The sequence below is a fragment of the Phyllostomus discolor genome, chromosome 2 (assembly GCF_004126475.2).
Source record: "Phyllostomus discolor isolate MPI-MPIP mPhyDis1 chromosome 2, mPhyDis1.pri.v3, whole genome shotgun sequence".
Classification (NCBI taxonomy): Eukaryota; Metazoa; Chordata; class Mammalia; order Chiroptera; family Phyllostomidae; genus Phyllostomus; species Phyllostomus discolor.
The window spans coordinates 134469691-134482696 of NC_040904.2; positions in this window are offsets into that span (position 1 = coordinate 134469691).

A 13006-nucleotide genomic window follows, 5' to 3' on the forward strand; every position below is an offset into this window, starting at 1 on the left:
TTGGATGATATACTATTATTGAAAAAAAGCCCCCAGGTCCATCATGTCCGCCGCCAGAGGAAAGACGTCTCTCAATGCCAGAGATTTGTGAAAAGGAAAGGAAACGTTTATTTAATGCTATACAGACTTAAAGTAGTGACCTAATGTCTTCACCAAAATCCCAAAGTCCCTTAAAACACCCACAAACAGACACAGTCCTTCCTTCCTTCCCCCTTTGCCCAGTCCAGAGTACCGTATTTCAGGAAAGGAAATAGAAGTCCAGGGCTCAGGCAGTCCTCTGGTTGTTCCCAGTTAGTACCCCATCTTGACTGGGAGACCTCCCTGGGTTCCCGGCACCATCAGCTGAGTCACTGGGATCTCTGCTAAACCAAGTGGTGTTCCCCCTTCTAAAGCTGCGGGGGTCCCCACTCTGGCAAAGGCACATGGTCCTCTGTCCCAGGGCCATGGGAGTCCCCACTCAGCAAAACTGCGTGCTTCTCCCTCTGCACAATGGCTGCAAGGTGAGGGGGTCGCCACTCTGCCAAAGCCGAGTGGCAGTTTCTCTGCTAAAGCCGCATGGTGATTCTCTCTTGCAGGGCTGTGGGAGTCTTTACTCTGCTGAAGCTGCGTGGTTCTCTCTCCTCAATAGCTTGTGATCTTCTCTGTACTTCCACAATGGCATGGTTCTCCTTCTCAATGGCTGCCTCTGGGTTTAAATCCCGAGGCCAGTCTTTCTCTGCAGCCCCATTCCAAAACTCCTCCCACACTCGGCTTCACATGCAGAAACTCATATCCTTCCAGCTTTACTGGACTGCCATCATGAGTCTGGGCAGGTGTGGCCCCATGTCATGGAGCCAATCTTCTCCGACTCCCACACAGGCACTGTAACTCGGGGGGACCTGCCCCCAAGTCACATCTTGGGGGGAGGTCCCTTTCCATCCCCCTGGCCTTGAGCACGGCCATAGCTATTTAGCATATCTAAGTGACCAGCCAAAGGCTATAGGCAAGTTAAATGACCATGCCATGGATTAGCTGCAAATCTGCCCTGCATGTTCTTGCTCTGTGTGCCCCTTCCCCGCAACTCACACCTGTGGGGGAAGGGGTGAAGACACCTTAAAATCTCCTGGACACCTTGAGTTCTGGATCCCATTTCAAATGCCCATTGGGGTCCCCCCTCTGGCTGCACCCTGTAACAAGGCTACTTAACACTGAAAATCAATTAAGTAATCCATCATATCAACAGAGTAAAAGAGAAAAATCAAACATAAACATAAAAGGATATAGATAAAATATTTGAAAAAATCATGCATGATAACTGTCAATAAAGTGGGAATAAAGGAAATTTCCTTAACTTGATATGAAATATGCAAAAATAAAAACCCTTCAACTAGCACTACATGTAATATTGAGAACTTTGAAGCTTTCTGACTAAGACCAGTTAAAGATGTACCCTCTCACCATTCCTATTCAGCGTCATGCTGGAAGTTCTAGCTAATGCAATAAGACAAAAAGAAGAAAAAAGAAAAGAAAAGGTACACAGATTGAAAAGAAGAAATAAAATGGTCTTTGTCTGCAGATAAAATAATTGTCTCTGTAGAAAAATCCAATGAAATTGATAAAAAATAACTCTTGGATTAATAAGCAATTATAGTAAAGCTGCATGATGCAAGGTTAATAAAAAAGTTAATCATTTTCTTATATACCATCAATGAACAAGTGGAATGTGAAATTAAAAATCAGTACTGTTTACAGTGACCCTAAACTTAAATATTAGGTATAAATCTAACAGAATACTTACAAGATCTGTATGAGAAAAAACTACAAACTCTAATGAGCAAAATCAAAGAAATTTAATTTGTAGTAAGATATTTCATGTTCTTAGGTAGGAAAATTAATATTGTTAAGATATTAGTTTTCTCCAACTTGACCTATAGATTCAATATAATCACAGACAAAATCCTGGGAGTTATGTGTGGATATTGGCAAGTTAATTCTAAAGTTTATATGAAAAGGCCAAAGACTCAGAATAGCCAATGCAATTTTGAAGGAGAAGCACAATGTTGGGATACTGACACTACATGACTTTAAGACTTACTATAAAGCTAAAGTAATCAAGACACTGTGGTATTGATGAAAGAATAGACAAATAGATCAATGGAAGAGACTGATGAGCCACAAAGGAGGCTGACACAAAGGAATTCACAGGGGAAAGGATAGTCTCCTCAGTGAATGGAGTTGGGATAACTGGATATCATGTGCAAATCTAGAAAAAGATCTTAGACCTTTCACAACAATTAATTCATAATGATTCATAAACCTAAAAGTAAAATGCAAAACTGTAAAACTGCTAAGAGATAACATAGGAAAAATAGATGCTGTTAAGAATTCTGATAGATTTTTACATAAAACATCAAGACATGTTCCAAAAGACATGTTGCAATTTATTTGCAAAAGGCACATCCAATAAAGAACTAAGTTATACAAAGAAATCAAACTCATGGTACAAAAACACCCTATTAAAATATGGGCAAAAGACACCTGACCAATAGGCACCTGACCAAAGAAGATACACAGATGGCAAATAGACATATAAAATAATACTACACATCATATGTCACCAAAGAAATACAAATTAAAATGAGATACCACTATGTGGCTCTTAGAGTGACCAAAATCTGGAACACTGAAAACACAAGACAGTGGGAGGATGTGGAGCAACAGGAATTCTTACACACAGCTAGTAAGAACACAAAATGGTACAGCCACTATGAAGATAAGTTTTGTTTTCTTAACAAATAAACATACTTCAAACGCACTCTTACACAGTCAAGCAATTTTGCTCCTTGTTATTTATTCAAAGTAGTTGACTATTGTAAATTGTGCCGCTATGAACACTGGGGTGCATGGGGTTCTTTGGATTGGTGTTTCAGGACTCTTAGGGTATAATCCCAGCAGCAGAATTGTTGGGTCAAAAGGCAGTTCCATGTTTAGTTTTCTGAGGAAATTCCATACTGTTTTCCATAGTGACTTCACCAGTCTGCATTCTTACCAACAGTGCACTATGGTTCCATTTCTCCATATCCTGTCCAACACTTGTTTGTTGATTTGTTTATGTTGGCCATTCTGACTGGTGTGAAGTGGTGTCTCACTGTGGTTTCAATTTGCATCTCCTTTATGGCTTGTGATGCTGAGCATCTTTCATATGTCTGTGGACCCTCTGTATGTCCTCCTTAGAGATCTCATCTTTAACTGGAACATAATCAACAAAAGAAAAAGCAAGCAAAATATAAGCAGAGACATGGAAATTAAGAATAATTTGATAGTAACCAGAGGGGAGGGGGAGAGGGGACAATGAGGGGAAGGCTTTCAGGAACTACTATAAAAGGAAACATAGACAAAACCAAGGCGGAGGGTGGAAGCAAGGGAGGGAGGTGGTTTTGGTTGGGGTCGGGGGGAGGGGAGAGAGAAAATGCAAAACAACTATAATTGAACACAATAAACATTTTTAAAAAAGAATAAATGTTTTGAAGAGAAAAAACAAAGTAGTTGAAAACACACATTCTTAATTTCTGTTACAGTGCTTGTGAATCTTTAGCATTTCTTTTTGATTCTTCTCAGGATTCCATCTCTTTGCTTACAGTGGTCATATGTGTTTTCGTTGCTATCCATTGATTTACAGCTGCTAGCCTAGCATATTAATCATAGTTATTTTAAAATCTCAGCTTGATAATTCCAATATCTCGGCCAGGTCTGATTTGAATGTTTGTCTTGTCTTCAAACTGCATTTCTTTTTTTGTCTTTTTAATTTGTTTTGTAATTTTTTTCTTAATAGGCTGACATGATGTACTAAGTAAAAAGAACTTCTGTAAATCTGCCTTTAGCAATGTGGTAGTGAGGTTTTGGGAAAGGCTATTTTGGAAAAGGCACTCTATAATCCCATGATTAGACCTCAGTTTTCAGGTGAGACTAATCATCTGAGCTGTGAACTTTACAAATCGTTCCAGTTTTTCCTCCCTTCTTAGGTGGGTGTAGGGGAAGAGGAGGCAGTCTGACTTCCTCACCCAGGTGTCTGGGTAACTAAGGGAAGCATAGCCTTGAATGGGGCCTAATAAGTAGTGTTCTCTTAGCCTTGAGACTGGGTTCTTCGTGAGCTATTATGGAAACACAAATCTAAACTGCAATAAGAAACCACCTCCCACCTGTTAGAATGTCTATTATCAACAGAACAAGTAATAACTGTTGTAGAGGTTGTGGAAAAAGAGGAACCTTCATTCACTGCTGGTGGGAATGTAAACTGATTCCAGCCACTATGGAAAACAGTATGGAGATTTCTCAAAAATTAAGAATAGGTTACCATATGGCTCAGCAACCACTGTTCTGTGTATCCACCTGAGAAGTTTGAAAACAGTTATCTCAGAGACATATACACTCTTATGTTCACTGCAGCATTATTCATGGGATCCAAGACATGGAAATACCAAAGTGTCCTTCAGTGGAGGACTAGATAAAGAACATGTGATATATATATAGTATATATATAGTATAGTATATACTATAGTATATAGTATATATACTATACTATATACTATAGTATATAGTGTGTGTGTATATATATATATATATATATATATATATATATATATATATATACTATGAAATACTCCTCAGCCATGAGAAAAGATGAAATACTGCCATTTGTGACAGTAAGGATGGACCGTGAAAATATCACGCTAAGTGAAATAAGTCAGCTAGAAAATGCTAAGAGTCAATATATATGATTTCAGTCATATGTAGGGTATGAAACTGAAAGAGACACAGGCAACAGTATGGTGGTTTCCAGAGGGAAATGGGGTGGGAGAGTAGCAAAGGGTAATAGGACCAAATATATGGTGACAGAAGATGATTTGACTTCGGGTGGCGGGTACACAGTGCAATATACAGATCATGTATCATAGAAATGTATACTTGAAACCTATATGATCTTATTAACCAATGTCACCCAATAAATTTAATTTAAAAAGCAAGTAATGAAATCAGCAGCCATTATTTGGTGAGCACTATTTTAAGACAGGTGCTGTGGTAAGTGATTTCCCAGGATTTCCTCTTAATAGAAATATTAACATACCAGCTCTGAGAGTTCATACATTTGAGGTAAAGGGCACAAACTTAATTTTAAATCATATTTTCAGTATTGCGACATGAAATTATAGTATTCTAATTTTAAGTTCACCTATAAGGGAGCAATTGTTTTATAGAGAGAACTGCACATAGTTTTTCTGAAAGTGTCAGATTTGTCCCAGATCATTTTATTTAAAGTGGAGTATTTCATATGAAAACTGTGATATCCAGTTTGCAGCAATGCATTTATCATATTACATTTTTATTTAAAACATTTAGTAGAAAGACAAATGTGACTTAGATAATAAATATCAAAAACAGTTTTTGCCTTCTCTGTAAAGTAGTATGTAACTGGAAAATACTTATCACAGTGGAAAAAACAAAAGTAAATAAGAAAAATATATCTCCCAGAACCTTTACTTCTGATCAGGGCTTTTAAAATGCTGTTTAACAGCCTTTATAAATATTGAATGCTTTGATAATATACAGTGTAATTTCTAAAAAATATTTCATTTCAGTGTGAAACTGAAAATTATGTATGTAACTCAAATCACATGAATTCTTTCAAAAAAAACAACATGCATAAAAGTTGACAATCATGACATGAGGGAATTTGTGGTAATATTTCTATACTTGTCTTTTTATGCATTAATGTTTAAGTACATTGTGGAGCTTACATATATTCGTCCAATAATTGGAAATAGTATAACATTTTCAATATACTTTATTAATGCTATGGAAATAATTTCCTGAAGCCTAAAGTGTTATGGTTTATAGGTAGCCAGGGTAAATGTTTCTTTGTGTGCTACTGCTTATTAAATTAAATATTTTTTATATAAAATAATTTACATTTAAGTATAGTTATATTTTTAAATTTACAAACATTTATCTTGCTCTATGTCATGTTATTACCCATAGTCACTCAACATTAATGTGGGAAACTGTCAAAATATGTCAAAAAAAGAGAAGGAAAATATAAAGATAAATGAAAATAGGTGATAACCCTTGATCCCACCCCTAAAAAAGCACAGCAATGATCACAATAAATAGAGATTATGCAACTTAACTTCTTTACCACCTATTCTCATTCAAGTGACTGACTAGACTATGTGTTTTGCAGATGAATCCACAGTGGCTCACTTACAGAGCAGATGTTTATCACCAGGACACCGGTCTATGCCCCGATTCTTGTTTGCCTGCAGTCTTCAAATATTTCGAAAAATCAATATCTTAAACTTTTACACTCACAGAGACATAAATTCCACATTGTTTATTATTCCATATTTTAATATTTCCAAATATTTTGCTAAAACCATTATAAAAGACACTTCTTTGAAATAAGTAGTCAATTTTAAAAACAGAGTGTGCGCACATGTACACAATTACACATTTATTTGTATTTTTTGTCCATGTCTGTACATGTTATTATTTTTCAGTCCTCAAGTCCCTTTTACACAATGGAATTTGCAAAATGGCCAATTCACTTGTCTGAGTCTGGGAACTTAATGCTGATCTTCTAGTTTCATGTCTTTTCTATTTCTCACCCTAATCACAATCAAATTCTTCTTTTGGTTCCATGATTAGATTGAGAACAATTTGGATTGAAATCAGATGAACTACACAGATGGTGTCTAATATCGTGTCTCAGTTTTTGGCTTGACTCTGTAAGCTGCTTACTCAGTGGTGGAGGAGAAGAGGAGAGCTGCTGACAGATGACACCATTAGGACCATCATAGCCAAGACAGACTGGCACTATTAGCGTGTTCAGCAATCTGTTTTATATCTCCATATTTCTACATCCATATTATTAAACAAAGGTGCCCTTTTTACATGTAACATAACCCCTGGAAGAGGCAATATTCTACTCTTTAAATGACTTATTAAGCAGAAAGACTCTTAAGGATATCTATTTTGAATGACAAACTGTATATCATAGAGGTAACTCTATGTAATAATACTATATTAACTTCTATTAATATATTTTCATCTCTAATATACATTTACTTTACATTTTTTAAAAGCAAACCTCTGTTATATCTTATTGTAGTCCAAGCAAGTTAAGGGTATGCATATAATATTAACTTAATAGTTGACTATTGATATTTAATAGTTGTATATTTTAATATACCAAGGATATCATTTTGAGAAAAATTATAGGCATTCCAAGTGGGTTAGCATTCATTTCATATATATTATAAATAGGATGATTATAGAATGAATGTATATGCAATAGAGTTTTTTTAAAATCAAGAGTACAGAGAAAAAGGCAAATCAAATATACCTCAATAACACAGAGATGATTATTCTGTTTCTATGTGCTTATTTCTCAATATTTATAACATTATGTATGTTTTTGTTATAGAAGTCTTATCTCTTTTTATTTTTTAAGGAATGTTGGAAGATAAGAGAAATTGGTTATGAAAATATAAAAATTTATATATTTAAATTTATAAATTTAAATTATTGTTGGAACCAGAATGATAAAGGCCTGGAAATAAACAGTAAAAAGTTAACCCTTGTGTTTATCATTTACTAAGCACATTCTCATTTTCATCTAATTTGATGTTAACAGCAGTTATCTGACATAGGCATCTTATTTTTCATTTTCAATTTCAGGAAACTGTTTTCTGAAAACATAGAGAATTTATTCGAGTTTATGTAGCCTGTGAATAATGAAGTGAGCACATGATGCTGGTTCTTCAAAATCCAAATTTTGTGTTCTTTCTCTACACCTTTAGCCAAAAAGAAAATGAACAAAATTTTGTGAAATCTGAAGAATATAAGAGCAGAATTAGCTAATGGGTTAAATACTATAGGTAGTGAATTAAGGAAAAATAAATAAATGTGTTTAATTTTGAGTCTGGAAAGTGTATAGTTGGTTGGAATGACTGAAGATAATAAGCTTCTCTCATTTTTTCTGGACACAGCCCAGAACTGATTACTTTCTATTCCACAGCAGAAGTGATTCTACTAATTTTTCTGTACCTAAATTTTTATAATAGTTTGTAATATTTTTCTTTTCAGTCAATAAACTATCAGTGTAAGTTGCTTTAACAGCCATTTTCAAAATGGAAATGATGAAAACTTAGACCACTTTACAACAGAAAATTTAGTGTGCTCAAATACTGAGTTTAAATGTTTTCTATTGGACTTACAAAATTATATCAAAATTGATAATGCGTCATGCTTCTGTTTTAACATAGCATGAAGCTTAAAGTTTGATTTTCCATCCTCATTAACATTTTAATGCTATTTTAAAGAATATTTCAATGCAAGTTTTCAGTAGCACACGAAATAAAATATTGTTCTCACACAGAAGCTAATACTTTAAAATATATCAGTCCCTTTTAATAGTGCTTCCATTTACTTAGTGCATACTATTTTGATATAATTATAAATTGAATAATTGAAACAACCACGTGTTCAATGAATAAAATTTCCCCTCATCTGAGCACTGTGTATATATTTTAAAAAGTAGAATTAGAAAAGTATCTTTTATAAAGTATTGATTGTCAAAATTAATATATTCCCCCCTTTTCAAGATTATTATATTGTTGTTCAACTACAGTAGTCTGTATTTTCTCCCCACACCTATCTCACCCCTTCCAAACCCCAAATTAAAATGTTATTATAAATTTATTCTCAAAAGTTTGTTCCCATAAAGCCAGAAAGAATAATACATTTTTAATTAAAAATAATCAAGAGAAACTCCTGGCAAGTTATTTTGTGGATGTTGTTGTAAATAAGATACTCAACATTATCCTCATTAGGTATTGGTAAATTAAAACATCAAAGAGATATGACTACACACCTAATAGAATGTCTAAAGTCTAAAACACCAACAAAACCAAATGTTGGTGATGATGTGGAGCAATGGGAACTTTTATTCATTTCTGGTGGGAATTAAAAATGATACAGCCACTTTAGAAATTATTCAACAGTTTCTTGTAAAAGTAAATGCACTCTTACCAGAAGATCCAGTGGCAGCTTTTTGGTATTTACCCATAGGAGTGGAATACTTATGTACATACTAAAACCTGCACATGAATGCTTACAGTGTGTTTATTCATAAATGCTGAAACTTGGAAGCAATCAAGATTGTCTTTAGAATGTGAATGGATAAGCTGAGGTACATCTATGCACTATAATGTTATTGGTAAAAAGAAATAAGCTGTGAAGTCACAAAAAAAGGAAGAACTTTAAAAGTGAAGTGAAAGAGTTCAATTTGATAGGCTCTATACTGTATAATTACAACTCTATGATATTCTTGGAAGGGCAAAACTATGGAGGCAGTTTAAAGATCAGTGGTTGCTAAGAAGCACCCAGGAAGGCATGGATAGATGGATAGGCAGAATGCACGGGATTTGTAGTGCATTGAAGCTAATGAATATGATACTATATCCTGTATAAATATAATTACACATTTATCAAAATCTATAGAATGTACAATACCAAAAGAGAACCCATGTGTAAACTATGGACTTTAGTAAATAATAACATATAAATATTGGCTCCTCAGTTATAGCAAATGTCTCACTAATGCAAGATTTTAGTGTTAATAATATGGGGAGATGTGTGTGTGGTTATGGGTGAGAGAGTTATGGAAATTCCTTGTATCTTTTTAATATATTTTATTGGTTATGTTATTACAGTTGGCCCAATTTTCTTCCTTTGTCCCTCTCTGCCTAGTACCCCCTTCCCTCCAGTGATCCTCTCCCATTAGTTCATATCTGTGGATCATGCATATAAGCTCTTTGGCTTCTCCATTTCCTATACTATTCTTAACATACCCCTGTCTATTTTTTACCTGCTAATTATGCTTCTTAATCTCTGCACCTTTTCTCCTATCCTTCTCCTTCCCCTTCCCCACTGATAACCCTCCATATCATCTCCATATCTATGACTCTGTTCCTGTTCTGCCTACTTGCTTAGTTGTTTTTTTTTAATTCAATTTTGATAGTTGTGAATTTGTTGCTATTTTAATGTTTATAGTGTTATCTCTTTTTTCTTACATAAGTCCCTTTAACATTTAATGTGATAATAGCTTAGTGATGATGAACTTTATCTGCCTTTCCATTCCAAATGATAGCTTTGCTGGGTAGAGTAATCTAGGTTGTAGGTCCTTACTTTTCATCACTTTGTATATTTCTTGCTAGTGTCTCCTTGCTTATAAAGTTTCTTTTGAGAAACCAGATGATAGTCTTATGAGAATTCCTTTGTAGGTAACTGCCTCCTTTTTCTTTTGCTGCTTTTAAGATTCTCTCTTTAACCTTTGGAATTTTAATTATAATGTCTCTTGGTGTAGTCCTCTTCGTGTCCAACTTTTTTGGTACTCTCAGTGCTTCCTGGACTTGTATGTTTATTTTCTTCACCAAATTAGGGAAGTTTTCTTTCAAATAAGTTTTGAATTTCTTACTCTTCTTCTTCTCCTTCTGGCATCTTTATGATTGAGGTGTTGGTATGTTTGGAGATGTCTCAGACACTTTAACTCTTCTTGTTTTTTTGAATTCTTATTTCTTCTTCTTGTTCTGGTTGAATGCTTATTTCTTCCTTAATTTCTAAAACATTGATTTGAATCCTGGCTTTCTCCCCTTCACTGTTGGTTCCCTGTAGATTTTTCTCTATTTCACTTAGTGTAGACCTCATTTTTTCTTTATGATGTTGCCTTATTCAATGAGTTTTGAGCATCCTGATCATCAGCGTTTTGAACTCTGAATCTGATAGGTTCATCATCTCTGTTTCATTTCGTTCTTTTTCTGGGATTTTGTTCTGTTCTCTCATTTGGGCCATATTTCTTTGTCTCCTCAATTTGGCAGCCTCCCTGTATTTGTTTCTGTGTATTAGGTAGAACTTCTTTGACTCCCTGTTTTCAGTGTGCCCTACTGTAGAAAAGGCACCTGAAAATTATGTGGGGTGGAGCCTTAGGTAATGACCAGGGTGGGACAACCCACTTCACTACCTTGTGGCTCTGTGTGGGGTAAGGGCTCAGAGAGGGGACTGTGCTGCTGCCTGGCTTCTGGAGGTTTTCCAGGCACTTGCCCTGTTTCCAGTCACTTCACCCATTCCCCATATATGACTGGCACCCTTCCAGCTATTGCTCTGGTGCTGAATCCCAGAGGGGGTTGGTCTCTTTAAGCTCTAAGTCCCTGCAGACCCTGTAAGTGGAGTCTCCTGAAAATTCATCAGTTTATTTCACCACCCCAATCCCCACTGGTTTTTACATACAGAAGTTATAGGTATTTTTTTATCTTTCCAGAGCCAGAACCCTGGGCTGTGCAGTCTGGCCTCGGGCTGGGATCACTCCCAATTTTTATGCACCACACATACATGTGAGGCTTTCCCTTCTACAACTGCCACTGACTCTCTGAACCACACTATTTCCTTGTCTTTCTGATCATCTCTGTGTCTTTGTCCCTCATACCCATCTGGATGAATGTGGCTTCTTTAAATCCTTGGTTGGTGGACTTTCATACAGTTTGATTTTCTGACAGTTCTGGGTGTTTTGTTTTGGTTTGGTTTGTTTTTTTTGTTTGTTTTTTTTGTTTGTTTTTGCTTTTTTTGAGGTTTAGTTGTAATTCTCTCTGTGGTTGTATAAGGAGGCAGAGTATGTCTACCTATGCCTCCATCTTGACTGGGAGTCAAAATTCCTTGTGATTTATACTCAATATTTCTATAAACCCAAAGCTGATGAAAAATAAATTCTATAATAAAAAAGAAGCATAATTTTAGAGATTGAGCATAAATTCTATGGTCTACACATTTACCAAGTTTCTCTTGACCTTCCACCTCACATTTCTACTATCACTGAATGCCTCTGTCTTTCTTAATAGGAAAACACTCAGAGAAAGTTATAAATATTCACTATCTCCACATTTCTCTTTCTCCTTTAATCCTTTTTACTTTAAAAATTCAATCAAAGCTATTCTTAATAACCTAGACATTGATTAATTTTCACATCTCATCTAAAATATTTGACACAGACTATCACTCCCAATTCCTTGAAACATTTTTACTTGGCTCCCACAACATTCTGCTTTCTTCCCTTCCTTCCTCCTTCAGTAGGGTGACTTACTTGTCCCATTTGCTGGTGCTTCCTCATTTCTTTGCCCTCTAAAGGTTAAGAGTGACCTAAAACTCCACCTTTGGACTGCTTCCCTTCTTTCTCCTTATTCATTCTGTGAGCTTTATATCTCACCTAGTGGTAGTGAGTCACAGAGTTCAATACCCAGCTCCAATTTCACTTCTGAAATACATAATATGTACCAAAATGTTTACTCAGCATTTTCAGTTTCCCATGTCTCAAACTGTATTCTTCTTACACCAGACCAGCTCTTCTTCTTGTCATCCTCATATAAGTAATTGACTCATATTTTTTCAGTTTTCTGAACCCAAATCATAGATATATAAACCCACCCTTTCTTTTTTTAAAAAATTTTAAAAGTTTTTATTTATTTATTTTTAGAGAGAGAAGGGAGGGGGAGAGAGAGAGAGAGAGAGAGAGAGAGAGAGAGAGGGAGAGAAACATCAATGTGTGGTTGCTGGGGGTTATGGCCTACAACCCAGGAATGTACCCTGGCTGGGAATCGAACCTGTGACACTTAGGTTCACAGCCCGTGCTCAATCCACTGAGCTATGCCAGCCAGGGCTTAAACCCACCCTTTCTTTTTTTTTCACAACCCACTTTCAATATATCATATTTTGTAGATTCAAACATCTACTTAAAACACATGCCAAATATGCCTTGACTGGTGTGGCTCCATGAGCTGGGCATTGTTCTAAGGCAAAGGGTTGCTGGTTCATGATTTGGTCCCTGGATGGGGTGAATGCAAGGGGCAGCTAATTGATGTTTCTTGTCCTTTCCTTTTCTCTCCCACCTGCTCTTTCTAAAAATAAATAAATAAACACAATC